The sequence below is a fragment of the Cavia porcellus genome, unplaced genomic scaffold (genome assembly GCF_034190915.1).
Source record: "Cavia porcellus strain 051 isolate PalLab524CR breed Dunkin Hartley unplaced genomic scaffold, mCavPor4.1 scaffold_31, whole genome shotgun sequence".
Classification (NCBI taxonomy): Eukaryota; Metazoa; Chordata; class Mammalia; order Rodentia; family Caviidae; genus Cavia; species Cavia porcellus.
Genome location: NW_026947514.1, coordinates 3665395 through 3680616, shown reverse-complemented (window position 1 = coordinate 3680616; position 15222 = coordinate 3665395). Strand labels below are relative to the sequence as shown.

Below are 15222 nucleotides of genomic sequence, written 5' to 3'. Positions count from 1 at the left end.
TAGAGATGGAGATAGAGACAGAGACAGAAATAGAGACAGAGATAGAGATAGAGATAAGGAGGGGAAGCAGTGGGAGACAGAGAGATAGAGATAGAGGCCGAAACAGAGTTAAAGACAGAGATAGACAGAGACAGAGATAAATATAAATATATATACTGTATTTTATTGATGTTCCCATCCACTGTCTTGGCTTTTATTCGTTCTGATGCATTGATGGAGAGAAGGAGTGAAGGAGTTCATGTCTCTGTGGGCTGCTGAAGAGCAGCTGTCATGAAACAAAAGGCTTGAATAATCTACGTTTTTGATGAAGACAAAAGAAATCTAGATTCCTCCCAGTTTAGGACAAAATGTTTACCGGGAGTTCCCGGAAGTTAGACTTCAATCCTGGCTTGCGGGTGGGTTTTATTGTTTTTCTGTAAAACACGAAGAGTCAAATGATTCTGTGAGTAATAAAAATAGCAAGTGAGTCAGTTAATGCATAAATTAGGGTAAATTGTGGATCGATGCATCATGGGCACTGTTGGCAATGAAGTTTGGTCCCCTGAAATAGATTGATGAGGTTAGGGTGTCTGTGTGTGAGGGAGTGTATAGATGGGTAGTTGTAATAGTTTCATTTATTTCTCCTCTACTGGGTGATAGATTTAAGCGTTCATTATATTAAAAATTAAGCAGTAAATAAATCAGTGTGTAAAAGTCGAGTTATTCCTGAGTTAGTAATGAGAATGTGATAGGAGCTAAGGTTTATGATTAATCTAATCCCTCATGACTCAAGTCTATTAACAGAAGTTAAAGCCGCGCTGTTCTGTTCTTTGTAAAATGTGCACTTTACTTCACGGAACAAAAACACCGTGGCTAACTCAATTATTCCGTAATTACAGAGACAGTGCTTGCGACCTCCGTGGGTAAGGAGCTTAGATACCGTTGTTGGGGATCAGCAGGTTTCATAGCCCTGGCTCAGGTGATTTGTCAGTCATCACAGTGCGTCCAAGAAGGCGATGTCCAGATAGACAATCCAGTCAGAGGGTGCTGAGCAGGAGCGACAGTGAGGGGAGCAAAGTTTGCGATTAATCCGACTCATCACACTCCAAGTCTGTGTGTAACGATTTTAGCCATTTTTAGAGATGTTTTCATGTTAGGATTTATTCTGTACCTTTGTTGAGTTAAACATAAAGATCTATACCCTCAGCTTTTGAGAGTGGGATCGGACAGGAAGGAGAAAGGCATTGCGTGGCCCCCAGTGTGAAGGTGATGGTGGTCATAGGGAGTCACTATACAGGACGGGTACCCCAAATCTGAAAATCCAAAAATCTGCAGATTTAAGAAAAGGTTGAAAATGTTTGGCACCACCATAAGGCACAAGTGGAAAATCCCACACGTAACCTTATGGGGCAGATTGTGGACATTAACCCAGGGACACTGGAAATGCTGTGTAAAATTATTTTCTGGCCATCTATAGAAGGTGTACATGAAATATAAAGGACTTTTGTGTTAGGGTTGAGTCCTAAGAGATACCAAAAACTCCAAAGTTTGAAAGATCTAAAATCTGAAGCAATTCTGGTCCCAAATGTTTTGGCTGGATCACAGATGCTTAGCCCGCACCGGTTCACGCGCGACTGTGTGTTAAATAGTCCCATGTCTTCGTGCTCAGAGCACTAATAAACACCCGTGAGTCCTCACTATTTCCATGGGCCAGGCTACAGGAGAGGCGCAGCCGCCAGGAGGTGTAGGGCTCCTGTGAGTTTGCAAGCCAGGGCTCAGGGCTACCTGCTGGCATCTGTCTGGGAGACTGCATTGGGGCTCCTTTCCACGCCTCCCCTGTGTAGCTGGCTGTGGGTGGGATCACGGTCTCTTCCCTTGCAGAGCTTTCCCCCGGGCATTGCAGGAGCCTGATGCGGGACAGTTTCATTCCTCCAGAGCAATTGAGCTAAGACAGAGGTGGGACCCTTGATGCATTTGTGACCCCACATAACCCCTGCTGCTGTGGTATTCTTGGTCATGTAGGCTGTTGGGTATCATGGAGGTCAGTGGATACCAGGAGCCACGGAATGCTGGCTCCATCTTGGCGGCTGCTACTACATGTGCTACCTTAAAATATGGACAGGTTAAATAACTGAAGGACCACGACGGAGTAGTGTCAGTGTGGGGACGAGGTGTGAAGCAAGGGAGATGAGAGACCTGTGTGTGGAACTTCAGATCATTGCAAAGATGCTGTCTGCTCTTTGGAGAATAAGTTGTAGCGACATCTAAGGAATACTTAGGGTCTTAGTGTCAGGTTTGTGCTTCATATATCGTGGCTTTGTTAGTGCTGATGGCTCTGAGTGCAGTGATAGATGGAAAGAGCCAAAGCTGGACATGGTGGTGCATGGCTATAATCTCAGCTCTCTGGGAGGCTGAGGCAGGAGGATTGCAAGTTTGAGTCCTGCTTGGGCAATGTGAGACCCTGTCTCACTTAACTCTGTGCGAAAGTTTTTAATCTCCAGTATTGTTTGTGTGGGGGGAAAGCGTGTTCTAAGCCTAGACAAATGATGTGTATTCTGGGGTGTCTGAGTCAATGATTTTGGTTAAGCCCTACAACTCTGAGGTCCACCATAAGCTGGATGTGGTGGTGTATGCCTGTAATCCCAGCATGGAGGGAGGTTGAGGCAAGAGGATCATGAATTGAAGCCCAGCCTGATAACTTAGTGATTTAGCAAGACCCTATCCCAAAATAAAAAATAAAAAAAGACTAAGTGAAAACTCAGTGCAGAGGGCCTGGGTTCATTCCCACTCCCACTACCCCCAAAAGACTGCGATGTCACTGACCTCTAGGCTCAATGATCTTACAGCAGATGCACATGTGGATGAACAGAAAAGGGACGCATGTGACAAGTGATGAGTGTGTAGGGTTTTATTATTACTGATACACCCCTAAGCTGCCATTTCCGGTACACATTGATTAAATCTCATGCTTGGGTAAGGAGCCAGCAGAGAGAAAATACTAAGAAATTAATGTGGGCGTCCTACATTGTTTTGGTGGTGCCAGTTGGTAGCTGATGATATTTGGAAGTGGTTGGCCCATAGACAGCTGTTCGGACCTCTGTTCCCGCCTCTTGTCTCTTTATCGCTTACTCTCGCTCTTGCTCTCTCTCTCTCTCTCTCTCTCTCTCTCTCTCTCTCTCTGTCATGCTGGGATTGAACTGAGGGCCTTGTGCATGCTAAACACGGGCTGCTCCACTGACCAGCGCTGGCTGCCCCATCACTGAGATCTCTGATGCCCACGCAGGCTCCCAGGCTGGTGATGTGCTAAGCGTGGGTAGAGAACGCTCACCTCGAGATGCAGCCAGTTATGATGAAGGGTTGACCCCGTTAGTGTGTTCCTCGGCACTCGGCATTATGGTACACTGTACCTAAGACTCACGTTATTTACTGTGTGGCGCGCTTTAGTAACTTCTCCTGCCTGTTCATCTCCCACCCTCACTTGTGACAATAAAAGCTTGTCCCCAGACATAGGCAGATGTCAGCTGAGGGACACTGTGTCCCCAGTTGAGAACCACAGGTGGAAAGCAGGGTCCAAAGAGCAGCCTGAGCCAAGTACATCGTGGATTGTTTACCTTGAGGATGTTGGGATGAGAAAAACCAAAGCCGAAAATCTAGGCTCTTCCTCCGTGGAGTCAGGGTCGCGCGACTCTGTGTGTCATTCACTGCTGCAATGTTGTGTTGCTGGTGGGTTGAACACAATGTACTCTCTGAAAAACAGGCGTTCACCTTATTTCTAACTACTTGAAATAAAGGAATCCGTGAAACAGTGATTGAGGAAATACACAATGTGGTTCTAGCGAGGATTTCGGGCAATAACGTGCTATGGCAGGGTACTTAAAGGCGTGGTGGTGCCCACCATAACCCAGCTCTATAAGGGGCGGAGGCAGGAGGATCAGTGTTCCCAATTTCTAGCCCAGCCTGTGCTCAGACTCAGTGAGACCTTGTCTCAAAAGGGCGTGTGTAGGGGAATTTGGGATGTAGCTCAGGGACTGGTCCCTGGGTTCAATCCCCAATGTTTACTTAAATATCTAACTATGTATAAGTGATAATAATTAGCAGGAGAAATATTCTATTTTTGACTATGTTGGTAGAGAATACATAAATGATTTCTTATAACCGTCATTTCTTACTCTTGTGTAGGTGCTAGGTACGTCAGTTAAAATGTTCCAGGACATTTGTGGGCCACTAATTACAACGTAGCACAAATTGAGGTTTAGGATTAATTTGTGCAGCCCTATGGAGCTCCCTTGAAAGGCTTCCATGTAGGCTGCATTTGCTTAAATCTACTGTAATGCCACACTGGGTTTAATTATTCTCCAATTGTGAAAATCGTAGCTGTTATTTCTGTGGATAAAGAGCGTAGGACCAAATGTAAATAGTAGTCAGCCTTTATGTTCTGGTTTGATGCATTTTCCCTGCATGTTATTGTTTTAGAGAAATAAATCAGTACCGAAGTAAACAAAGTTGTAGTTTGCATCATCCTGTGATGGGTCAAAACCAGAACCATTCCACTCTAATATAACGCAACTTCCTCTCTTTCTGTCTTTTGAAGAAATCATCTACTTGCTTTCATTTCTGTCTTGTGTGAGGTGTTTCCTGTTGGTCCCATCTGGCCATGATGCTCTCTGTTTTAGGGTATTAGTCATTCAAGTTCTCTAACTGATACAGACCTGTTCAACTAGCCTTTCTATATGGATTTCTGTAGTAATGTACCTTCCTCACTTCAGATACTAATAATTTACACCTTTTCCTTTGAGTCTTCCAAATAATAGCTTCTCCCCACCTTGATTTCTCCCCAGTGATAATCTATTTGCAATCTTACTGATTTGTGTTCTAAATTTTAAAAAATTCTACTCATTTTGTACTTAAATTTGCTATTCTTTCTATAGTTTCTTAAAGAGGAGCACTTAGATGGTTGACTTCTTGGATCTGAGTTTTAGGTTGATGTTTTTAATTGACAAAGCATGGTGTTGTGATCTATGCATACAATTTGGGCGATGAAATCCGGCTAACCAATCTGTCTCTTCCCTTATTACCTATCACTTTTATTAGTAATTTTTTTGCATTTGCTCTCATTGTTATTCTGAAATACACTTTGTTGACTGTGGTCTCCCTCCTGTGCAGTAGATCCTCAAAACCCCTTCTGTCCTGAGTCTTTGTAGTCTTTGACGTAAGCCTCCACACAGTCTCCATCACACCCACCCCCAGCAGCCAGTTACCGATATTCACTGTTTACTTCTGTGAGTTCGATGTTTTTAGACCCTACCTACGTGAGCTCGGCTGGGATTTGTGTCTGTGCTGGCTTATTTCACTTAGCACAGTCTCCTCTCCATGTTGACTCAGGAGGCAGGCTTTCTCTCCTTGGTGAGGCTGAATGATGTTCCACTGAGTACATGCACCACATTCTCTGTATCCACCCATCCCCTGACGACATTTTGTTGATTCTGTGGATTGGCTATTGTGCATGTTTAAGTGAGCATAAAAATGTAGGGTGTTTTTCCGTACTGATTTCAGTTCCTTTGGATATATTGATGAGATTACTGGATCATATGGCAGTCTGTGGGGTTATCTTGATTTTTTTCAGTGTTTTATAGTTTTTAGTATACAGGTTTTTCATCTCCTTAGCCAAATTTACCCTGTATATTATTTGATTTTGAAAATTGGATTTTTAATAAACTTTTTTGATAGTATATAAAATTAGTAATTATTTTTGTTTTGATTTTGTATCTTGAAATTTCACTGAGTTCATCGATTTTCTTTGTCCTCTCCTTTGTTTTTCTTGAGACAGGGTCTCAGCCTGTAGTGCTGCTGGCCTTGAATTCTCTTATGTAGCCCAGCCTGGCCTTGGACTCACTGTGATCCTCCTGCCTCAGTCTTCCAAGTGCTGGGATTACAGACATGCACCACCACACCTGGGTGTTTATCGGTTTTAATGGTTTTCTGTCTTTTGTAAGTTGATGTAGGATTTGGGTTTTATGTAGCCAATCATGTTGCTGGCAAACAGAGACAGTTTTGCATTTTCCTTTCCTATTGAGATGCATTTTATTTCTTTAATCTCCGTATTCAGTGATGTTTCCCTCTACCCAGTTAATTTTGTTGTATCCCATTTGTTCCTTTTCAGTTAAAGGGGAAACTTTACACAAATGGGCCATTGTATGTGCATCCAGTTGAGCAGGGAGCAGTTCTGGGTGCACCTTGATCATGTGTCCTATGAGAACAGTTCAGAATGATCAGGTTGAGTTTTTATGAACAACCCCCAAATGACCTACTGGGTCAGTTATTTGAGTAAGGAATAGATAGTGCTGTTATTGCTACGCAGGTCTCATTTGTAGTTTCTTTGCAGTCATTTCTGTTGAATGAATCAGTAAAATGATATATATGAAAGGAAATTACAGATCAATGACAATTATGTCTTCTGAGAGAATGGTAATTATTAGTTTGGATTTTTACTGCTAATATTCTTAAAGTTATATAATATACATGCAGATCTTAGCACACAACAGTGTTTAAGTTCTGGATGAGTGGCTGAGTCACCAGTTTGACTATTGAAAAGAAAAATGATCAAATGAATCCACGAACAATTAAATAAATGAATGTACGAGGAAGACTCAAACAGGCCACTTTTAAACCAGAAACTGGAATAGAGGTTTAAAAGTATGCAAACTTAGCAAAATTGGGACCCATTAAGATGGTTTTTGTTTTGTTAAAGCTGTTAAAACAGAGAAAATTTTCATAGATAATTCTTTTTTAGTTTAGTAGATTCCATGGTATTTTCATTCTGTTCTTTAAAAATAAATAAGAGGCAGGCTCAAGTGCCCGCATGGTAAGTGCGAGGTTGTGAGTTCGATCCCTGGTACCAAAAAAAAAAAAAAAAAAAAAAAAAAAAAAAAAGAGGAAAATAAATAAGTAAATACGAGGACTTGCTATTCTTCGAGCAATGATGAAAACTAGTTAGAAACAATAGTTTTTGATCATCTACTCTGGAGATAAATGTTAATGCAAAATAACCTAAACTTATATTATGTAGTCATATCAAAGTTTTTTCTTTGTCTCTGTTTGGTGTGTGTCAAACACTATATGTATGCTCACCAGGTAGCCTTGGTTGTTATTTTGGTGACCAAAGATCATAGATTATACAAATGATGTAAGTGCACATCAAAGAATACTTGGCTCCCGATTCTGGACCCCAGTGAGCCTGTGTGCAGGAAGGATGTGAGTTCCATCTGAGGCCCATTCCAAGGCAGTCTGTGACCAATACCTGTGGTTAGTTACACAGCAGAGACTTGTAATAATGATAGAGGCTACCCTTGGAGGTGGATACAACCGTGGCCCTTACATTATTGAAAAGTGAAAATAAGAAGCTAGATTATTTAGGACGGGTCCAGTGTTTCCTCATATGTAGTTAAGCCTACTTGTCTTCCACAGAATGTCCATAAGAGCTGACTTATTCAGCTGTTCTAAGAGGCCAAATCTTGGCAGTTAATTCTGTGGGCAAAGAGCATAGAGAATAATGTAAGTAGGGCCTCCTGTGCGAGTCCTGTGGAATGCTTGGTTCCTGTGTGTGGTTCCTTTCAGTGAAATCCATGTCCATGAAAGGCACAAAATCTCTGAGCTCGGACCAATGATGGGAATGTGTGATGAGGCAAAAACACATTCGATCTCATTTGGAGGTGATTTAGGCATAGTTTTATTTTCAGAAACATATTTTATTTCCTAGCACAGCGTTTCCCTGCTGATGTGATCCTGGTTGCTAACCCCTCATATGATAGCCTGAAAGAATGTGAAATCTCCCTTGATTGTTTGAAGATGGTGGTCTTATCTCTTTTCATTGAACCATCTTTAAAACATGGGCAAATTGAGGACTGATGGCAAAGGCAGATTTGCTAATTAATCTCACACATTCTCTGAGATCTGGTGTGAGTGGAGATCCAGTCTAGGAACTAAGAACAACCAACCAATGGCAAAATCTTGTTCTTAAATTTTGTGACTATCATGTTATTCATGAATGAATAAATTAATCAGTGAAGGAAGAAAAACGTGCCTGGACCCGTGATGAGTACCATGGGGTATCTGAAACAGGATATTTTGATTAAACCCGAATGGATCTCTGAGGTCTGTTACAGAAAGACATGTAATTTTTCCTTCTTTGGAGAATGAGCCCATGCTACTATGTCCTATGGCTTTCAGTTTTTTGTGGATGGATTTTACTGTGTGTGTGTGTGTGTGTGCGTGTTTTGTGCATGTGTGCATGTGTGTGTATGTATACATACGTGCATGTGCAATACTGGATTCAAACCCAACATCCTTCTATTCCTGAGTTATACCCTTATTCTAGATTTTACTTTCATTATAAAGTCAGCTGATGTGTAAAAAAATGTATGCATGAAAAAAGATCAAATCATGCAATTATTATAAAAGAATTCAAGGCAGGAGGATCGTTGCAAGTTTGAGACCAGCCTGGGCTACAAAGTGAGCCCCAGGCCAGCCTAAACTGCATAGCATGACCCTGTCATCAAAAAAAAAAAAAAAAAAAAGACAAAAAAAAGGAATTTAATGAAACATGGATTATTATTGAAACCTATCTGACACTCCAAATACATTAGTAGTGAAGGCCCTCACCACTTTGATAAGGAACATTTGTATATAAAAGTTTTAATTTGGTGTTGGTAATGGATTGCTGACTGATTGCTTTATAAAAGGAAATGAAATACATTTACTCATACAAATAATTGCCAAACAGCTACATAATTGCAAGACAAGCAAAAGCCGATGATGAGAATTTTAATCCAATCATTTCATGTTTGCTGATTCTTGTGAAGCCACTGCAGAAGAGGGGAGTCTGTCACTCTGAGGGCAGTGACTGTAGACAGTGCGGATACTGTTGGGGTTGTGACCAGCTCCTGCGACGTGGCAGCAGGCCATGTCTTTGTATTCAGGGAAGAAGTGATTTTGCATCTTCATTTATTTTGTAAAAGTCAGCAAACCATGGACCAGAGAGGGATAAATGTTGTAATATGAGAGCTGATCTGTGGCTTTTCTGTGACAGGAATTCTAAGGAAATTTCTGAGCCTTCCTGATTTTTTGAAAGATGTACCCGTAGTTTTTCAAGTCATAATAATTTGGGTCTTTAAGAAACAAGGATGTATTTTTTAAAAACAGACTTTGGTTACTCAGCAAAACACATAGCAGATTTTTTAATAAAAAAATCCTTTTCTAGTTTTCTAATCCTGAAGATCATCCCTGTCATGGACTGGTGTAAGTAAACACCCCCAAGCTGACATTCTGGCTATGAATGGCATTTCTTCATGGGTGCCCACTACATGATTTCAGTACAATAATTGTTAAATAATAGATGAAATGAAGGACTGCCAATCACAGACTTGTTATGGCCATGAACAAAAATTATGATTAATTCATTTCAACCCTAATGAGGATGTTACTAAAGCTATGGAGAGTATTTTGCATATTTAACTTCCCGTTTATGGCTTTAGCTACAGTTGCTTAATGTGGCCCCTCATTAGCGAGCATCTTACTAGGCACCTCCCGCCCCAGGAGAGGCCAGCAGTAGCAGATGTCAGTGTTGTGTGTGCTGCCTTTGTAGATCCATGCTGTTGATTCCAGAGCTTTGGGAGAGGGCCAGAGCCCTGTCCTGAGAAGGGGCTGACCTGAAGTGCGGTGTGATGTTTAACCCACAGGTGGGAGGCAGAGGTCTCCTGCGACACGTGACTGAGTCCATTTGCTCTGGAGCAAAGGAGCAATGAGCAGGTTCGCTCTAGAAAGCTGTTTGCTCTTAGTTTTCCATGTCACAGGGTATTGATTATGCAGTTATTATTGGGAATCCATGAATGGCTGAGTCACTCTGAGTAGGTTTAAGTAACCAGAGATATGAAAGCCAAGCCTGGATCAATGAGGATTAGCAGTGGAGGTGTCCCAACCAGCACCTTTGATTAAGCCCTCTTGTGACTTTGAGGTCCCACAGAGAAGGAGGCCAGCGAGACCCTCTGTGGATATTACCTGAGGCCAGAGTCTGGGAAATTCAATGAGCTGCCCTTAGGATTTTATGGTTTAAAGATAGGGAATACATTACTTCAAGTTAACATGTAAATAAGTAGATAAGTATATATACAAAAGGAGGCCAGCAGGCCTTTTTAGGGAATAATTAGTGAAGTACAAAAAACCAAGAATTATCAATATTATTACTTGCCATAAAACAAGTGCAGTTATTAATTAGGAGTAAAGTGAACAGATGGAACCCTCTTTCACGGAGCCTTTTAGTATGTGTGGTTGAGACAATTTTTCGTAGTTTGCTGTTCATTTTTTTTTAATTAAGAAAAGGAAAATGAGTGCGCCAGCCAATAACCAGCTTCTTAACAGACTTCATCTTGGCAGCCGTGTGTGACTGCTGTAGGTGTTACTCTTGGACAGATGATGCCGTCAGGACTGTTTATCATAGCGTTTGAAACTGAAGGTTCAATACTAGACGCATACGACTTGCGTTGTGGAGCCAAAGTTTGTGTCTTATTTTGCTTGACTAACTCATTACAAGATCTGAGTCCATCTCTTTTTTTTCCCCTCCCTAGGGAGAACCCAGGACTGCTGGCTTAATCATTTAATAAAGAATAGTTAGCCAGAATCAGGAGCATAGATACAGTCCAGGCAAGTCCTTGGTTCGTGATCTTCATTTGGTGGCTTGGTGGTGGTGCTGGCTACAGGGTTACTGCCGGTACTACTGCGGGGAAAAAATGAGCCCAGCACCTCAGACAGGGACCAGTAATGGAGTGTGTCACCAGCCACAAATTATGTTTAAATTAACATAACTATTATTATCTTAGAAGGTGATAAGAGTTATTAAATTGTTATCGGGATGTTTTATTTTTTTTTAATACCGTAGTTGATTTCAGTTTCCTCTCTGGGCAGAAATGCTGGCTGACAACTCTGTTGGGATAGTCAGGAATATAGGTGACCTTGTGAGGGTTTCAGCGGTAACAAGGTGGCAGCCTCATTGTTCTTCTTTGAACCATCTTAGGCCTAGAATGAATTGAGGAGGGCACACAAAATTCAGTGGTGAATGGAGATTTGATAGAAAGTTGGAGATTTGATAGAAACTGATTAGCTGATACGTGCACCTTTGAGCATCACTGTAAAAAATAATGTGATAAGAACCTAGCATGCAAAGGCTTTTGGGGGCCTGGCAGGTTATGATTGTATGTTTTTTGTAAGTTGGTAAATTAGTCAATGCGTGAAAAAAAATGACTAGTGTGGACCGATGATGAATTGCATGGGGTTTCTGAAACCAGGACTCTGATTAAGCCCATCTGCAACTCTGAGGTCCGTGGTGAAGAGTTTCTTGATGGAAGAGGAGTCTACCGAACCTCGTTCTTGTTCCTTGTAGTTTGGGTGGGGGGGCTGAATTACCGCAGTGTAAGCAAACTAGCCACGAATGGCAAATGTATTAGTAAAAGAATACTAGGATGTGTGGGTATCTGCTGCTCATTACTAACTCTGAGACTGTTAGTTCCAGGCAGTGAACAGTGAAGGTCTTAGCACTCAGACAATCATCGGTAACTGAGACTCAGGGATTCTACTCCATGTTGAGGCAGGCTTTCTGCTATTTTTTAAGTCAAAGGAAATTCATTTACATAAATAAGTATTTGATTAATAAACACCTAAATGAGAGAGGGCATAGAACAATGAGAACTTATACATCAAACTTCATGATTAATGCAGTCTTTGTATTTAATTTTAAGAAAGAAAAGAAACATTAAATTGAACAAGCTTGCTATCCTTTTGGGTAACTTAGTCTCACAGATACTAAGCTGTAATGGAGTGAACAGAGTCATCCATTCATATCTCAATTCATTTGTGAGAAAGCTGGCACTCAGAGCACCAGTGCAAAGCTTGCTATTGGGCTTAGAGATCCTGTTTTGTTACACGATTCATGATTGACATCCATAGGAAGGCAGATTCCTGGACCTCCCTAGAGCTGTAACTTAGGGTACTACTTTCTTTTGATGACTGTAAGCTGTTAGAAAAGTAATCCCTTGTGATCCCAGTAAATGTCTCAGTTAATGGGTGATTTAATAAATATAGTGAGGTGCTAAGCTTGAGCCATGGGTGGACTGTGCCATATATTGAGCCTCTGCTGTATCCACTTTTGTCCAATATCACCACAGGGTGATATATATATATATATATTTTTTTTTTGTCTTTTTCATTTTTACCAGTACCAGGGATTGAACTCACGACTGCCTGCTTGTAAGGCAGGCCCTTATGCTGTGGAGCTAAATCCCCAGCCCCAACAGGGTGATATTTTGGTCTTACCTAATATACATGAAAGGTCCAGACAAATGTCCCTAATTATTATAGTAAATTTCTTTGTTTTTCACAAGTAAATTCAGTAGTGTGTATTTATTCATTTAAAACAATGAATTACGGAAATTAATAGGTATATTGTTCTCTCTTTCAAATTATATAACTCAATCAATATAAAATAATGTCCTCTTCCCAAGTGTTCAAAATAGATTACAAGCCAAACTTTGTGGTTCATCAGTTGCTTCCTAACTGTGGTTCATTTAAAACAACTAAATTATACCATTTGGGTTTATTTAAACGTGGACTTTTTGCTCTGCAGAGTGAACACAGTCTGCTTGGTTTCATCATTGTCTTCGGGTTAAGATCTTGTCTTTGAAGGACAGAGGATACCAATATAAGTAAGAATAAAAGCGTGTGTCATTTCTCTGATAGAGCTTTGATCATAATATTCATGGAATTATTTTAAACGATTAAGTTCAAAAGTTGTGACACATTGACCCAGTGATAGAAATTTTTCATGAATTAATAATTATGATTCATTCCCATCAACACAGCTGAATTACCTGGCACGGAAAGATGAATGGTGTGTCTGCCATTCTGAGCATTTTTAACAGGGTATTTTATTTCTGTGCCACAGTGAATGCAAACACTTCTCCCTTGTTATTGTAACAGACTGGTAACCCGTTGAGAGGAGGAGATAAAAAAACGCAGTCTTGCTTCTCCTTGGCTGTGATGTGAGATAGTAGTTCATTGCACCATCTTTAAAACATGGGTGTTAAATGAAAGAGGTCCAAGGATCCCTCTCTCTCTCCCTCTCTCTTTCTCTCCCTTTGTCTCTCTCTCTGTCTTTCTCTCCCTCTGTCCGTTTCTCTCTCTCTCCCTTTTCCTGTATCTTTTTCTCTCTCTCCCTTTCTCTCTGTCTCTCTCTTTCTCTCTTTTTCTCTCTCTTTGTTCTTGAAATGAAAATGAGAACCTTGCACTTGCCAGGCAAGGCACCATGCCACTGAGCTATATCCACAATTCCCTGGCACCCAAGGATGGACCAGTGACCAATAGCAAAGTGACTTGGTACAAGGAAGTGGTCCATCCCTGTTTGCAACACTGAAGTCTGCTACCGAGAGATTTGGGCTCTGGTGTGTGGGACGTGACCTTCCACAGACACACCCATATTAAGGACCTGTTCCCCCAAAATTCATAGACAGTGTTTATATTATCAGAGAATCCCCAAATCCAAATAATACGACCAAATGAAAGCACAGACTACCAAGTCTGGATCAATGATGAGTATGCGTGGGGCATCTGAACCAAGTCCTCTGATTAAACTGTCTGTAACTCTGAGGTCTTTTCTGTGTATGGGAAATGTGCTTACAGAGGAACTGGACATTTTCAGGAAATGCGTTTAGGGTTTTTAGTTGTGCATTTAGACAGCCTGTCTTATTTTTAAAAAATTCACACACAAGTCAAGCTGGGCCACACACATTGAGCGGGAAAGGGACTGACATTTCAGGGACTGATGTCCGTCTCTGAAGTTTGGAGTTTGGGAACACAGTCTCGGCTGCTCTCCCTGGGCAGGAACTGGACCTACTACTCTCTGTTGTGTTATTTTGGGTCAGGGTGAGTTGCTCAGTGCATGTCTCTGGTTAAAAAGTGATGCAGAATTTATTTAATTAAGTTATACATTAGCACAATAGTATTTAATAAATAGAACCTAAAATACACACATTAACTAATCTGATGTGACTAATTATGCTAGCTGCATTAATATAAAATGTTTTAATTATCAACTTAATGTAATTAACAAAGACTGAAAGGCTAATGACTAGTTAATGAAACATGAAAAAGTCTAAATGTGAACATTAAGGTGTGACTATCATCATACATGCTTCTGTAGTCAGTGACTTTTGTTAAAAATGGAAAATGTCAGTACGTTCGGGATAATTTTTGTGTGTAGTGGGAAGAAGTTCACATCACCCACGATTCGGTCCATCGACCTTAAGGGTGATGGATGCGGTGCTATCTTCATGAGGAAATAAAAGAATAATTCCGTATCTCTGCCCATTAGTTAAAAGGGGGAACTGTGGACCCGTGTGGGGGCATACACTATCTGAAGTGGTGTCATTGATCCTGCTCTTACAGGTTAATCTTTACTCTTAAAGGTTATTTCAACAGATGAGGTCCACCGATGGACTTCACCCTCCCCATAGATCTTGCTGTTAACGTTTAAATTCAAACGAACATAGAATAAAAATTTAGCTCCTTAGTCACCCTTCAGCACATTCCAAGCAGCCATTTGTGTCACCGAGGAAGTCCTGTGGCGCAGTTTCCTGTAGACAGTCGCGGTGCGGGGCGTGTGTTTTGGGTAGCAGATGGTGCTGCTGTTTTGTGTTTTCTTTAGGGAAAAACAGTAGATTATTAAATTATCCTGAGAGTCAGTAAACAAGTGAATCAGTACATCCATGAAATACAGTACAAGACGGCTCATCGGTGGCCCAAAACACAAATTGAAATTTGTGCCATTTGGGAAAAGTTTCCCAGTTTAACCATTCCCTGTCCTTGGTGCTGTTGGATAGAGGTGTCTAGGCAGAACATCATCTTCATTGGTTTTCTGTTGAGTGATATATCTAAAGATTTTAACCGTGTTATTTCATACGAAAAATGGAGTGAGGCAGAGCTTGCAAATGATGTCACAGATGGATTGAGGAGGAAAGTGTGACACACCGATCAGTGTTTGTGATTCACTTAGTGGTACAGCTCTCACCTCGACTCAATAGTCTATTGACATTTTAATGTTTGCATTTTTATTTTGCAATCTGTCTTTTCCTCCATAATGAGCGCCCCGCACTGGATTTGCTCTTTCTCATCTGACGAAAATCTTGGCTGTTACTGTCACAG

At 41.1% G+C, this 15222-nt stretch overlaps 1 long non-coding RNA gene, 3 other non-coding genes and 1 pseudogene across 4 annotated transcripts in view; all 5 read left to right on the top strand.

Moving 5' to 3' along the window:
• LOC111754908 (uncharacterized) overlaps positions 1 to 15222 on the top strand; it is a 164869-nt gene that overhangs the window by 38463 nt on the left and 111184 nt on the right. Inside the window, exon 7 of the long non-coding RNA XR_010044870.1 lies at positions 1 to 15222. This exon is cut by the window's left edge and continues 13271 nt beyond it. This is a non-coding gene — a long non-coding RNA (uncharacterized LOC111754908).
• Positions 2516 to 2587, top strand: LOC111754927 (small nucleolar RNA SNORD113/SNORD114 family). Its single transcript, XR_002789596.1, has one exon. It is a non-coding gene; the product is annotated as a small nucleolar RNA SNORD113/SNORD114 family (small nucleolar RNA).
• On the top strand, positions 8061 to 8136 carry LOC111754928 (small nucleolar RNA SNORD113/SNORD114 family; annotated as a pseudogene).
• LOC111754925 (small nucleolar RNA SNORD113/SNORD114 family) lies at positions 11278 to 11352 on the top strand. The gene has a single exon (XR_002789594.1). It is a non-coding gene; the product is annotated as a small nucleolar RNA SNORD113/SNORD114 family (small nucleolar RNA).
• On the top strand, positions 13601 to 13675 carry LOC111754921 (small nucleolar RNA SNORD113/SNORD114 family). Its single transcript, XR_002789589.1, has one exon. It is a non-coding gene; the product is annotated as a small nucleolar RNA SNORD113/SNORD114 family (small nucleolar RNA).